The 2134-nt window shown below is 46.4% G+C and overlaps 1 non-coding gene across 1 annotated transcript; it reads left to right on the plus strand.

Annotated features, from left to right (window-relative positions):
* Window positions 1-501: 501 nt before the first annotated feature.
* Window positions 502-575, plus strand: TRNAR-UCU. Its single transcript has one exon. It is a non-coding gene; the product is annotated as a tRNA-Arg (tRNA).
* Window positions 576-2134: the final 1559 nt, after the last annotated feature.

Here is a 2134-nt window from a genome sequence, read left to right on the forward strand (position 1 = left end):
CCTCACTCAGCCTCTGTACTGAGGCAGCCCCTTTGTCTCTGGGATCAGTTCTTCCAAGCTCCCAAGCTTTGCTCAGCCTTTCTCTGAACAGAGCTAGACTGGGTTAGAGCGATACAGAGGGAGGATGGAGATAGACATGGCTTCTGTTTTCCCGCTTTCACTGTTAGGGCTGGAGTCATCATGATTAATTAGCATGATAATGGAGGGACCCTCTCTGTATCCTTCCTTGGGGATGGAGAGGAAAAAGGAGGCTCCAGCTCCTTTTTCCATTAGGGATGCTGGGTCAAAGGAAAAAGATCACCCTCAGATCCTTCCCATCCCCTTACAGACCCAGGGACCTGCTGTGTTGAGAGGCTTTGATGGAGCCGGCTTGTGGATCCCTGCTCCGGATTTTCCAGCTGTCCCTGTCCCTTGCTCAGAGCGCAGGATGCTGAGATGGCTCGGTGATGCAGAAGGTATGTGCTTTTTCAGTTCTGGTGCTGATGCTGTATGTGTGGTGAGGTCTCTGTGGCGCAATGGACGAGCGCGCTGGACTTCTAATCCAGAGGTTCCGGGTTCGAGTCCCGGCAGAGATGGTCGCCTACTGGTATCTCTTTTATTTTATGTGCTGTCACGCCAGGATGATAATTATATTTATCTCTCCCTAGAGGGTTTGGGAAGAGAGAAAAAGCCCCCTTCTCCCTTTGTTCTCCCCTCCTTCTCCATCCTTTCTCTGCTCTCCAGCCATTTCCCCCCACCAACATGCATTGTTTCGGGGCTCATTTATAGGCTGCTTGGTCTGCATGGCACTGCCTTTGAATCCTTTGTCTCAGGGCTGAGATCCAGCTGGGACGACCTCCACAAAGTGAGCTTTACAAATCCCCATGATACCAGACCACCAGGCAGTTTCTAGGTACTCTGTAGCCATTGCTGCTCCCTCCTCCTACCTCTGAAAGTGCAAAAATAAAATAAAATAAAATAAAATAAAATAAAATAAAATAAAAACGTAGATTGTCTTAGAGGCCGATGGAGAAATGTCCAGTGCTCCCAGGCTTACTTTTGTGTCCAATTTTAGGGGGTGTTGAAAATGGGGAGAGAGCAGTTTAGAAGATTATTTTCTTACCCCTTTTGTTAAACTGTTCTGTTGCGATCCTTGGGGCTTAGAGCATTCTGCCAGAAATTCCACTTCCTTGAAAGAACACGGTGAATAGGAATCACTGCTTTTGGTGTTAGAATAAACCAGGGCAAAATAGTCAATCGCTAGCTGCAAATTAGGGTGAGTAGATTAGCTGAGCTTGCTTCTCAGTAACTAGAGGTCTTGGGCCAATGTTTATGTATCTTTCCTCACGCACAAGTTATGATCTTTCTTATTTACAATATAGGGCACAAACAGGTAATCTTATATGTGGTTTGTCCAGATTCCACATTTTTTTAAAGACCCGTGATCTCACCATTCCACCCATCTTACAGTCAATTCTCCTTTTCTTTCGATTTCTTCTTCACCTTTCTCAGTGAGCAACTGCACTCAGGCATGTTGGGAGTGTGGTAAAATCAGGAAATTTCTTGGGTTTCTATTTTGGGATGATTTGGCCCTCTCCCTGAAGCACTGCCTTGCATATCACCACTTCCGACCAATTAGGTTGTAAAGGAGTCGATCCCATCAGGAACTGACCTCCACCTTGGTTGAACTCAGGTAATATGAGAAGACCCAAGTTCTCCCTTGGCAGCTCGGGGAGAGTCATCCTGTCTCCCACAGAGTGGTCTGGATAGGGTACACTGTGGCAGACAAGGTGTTCACACCAGTGCCATGGACCTGTACCCCTGAGAAACTTGTGGGGTTTTTGTGGGTGTGGATATTGACTAAAGAAAATCATTGAGTGGGGTCTCTTTGGGACCAGAGATTGGGAGACCCCTGAAAGTTCATTGCAGGGTCCTCATCTTCAGGGAATTTGCAGCCATTCTAGAAATCAGGACTGAAAAGGGGTTCTTGAGACTTTTGAAATAATAGGACCCCTTTCTCAGGAACTGTCCCAGAGTAGCTTGGAGAACTCTGTGGGAACTCCACCATGTTCTCTCTTGAAGTTTCTCTGTTTTTCTTCTCTCCTTTAGTTTAACAAATGTTGACCAGTCCAATTCCACTATCTATAAGCCTTTT

The sequence above is a fragment of the Dromiciops gliroides genome, chromosome 4, assembly GCF_019393635.1.
Source record: "Dromiciops gliroides isolate mDroGli1 chromosome 4, mDroGli1.pri, whole genome shotgun sequence".
Lineage (NCBI taxonomy): Eukaryota > Metazoa > Chordata > Mammalia > Microbiotheria > Microbiotheriidae > Dromiciops > Dromiciops gliroides.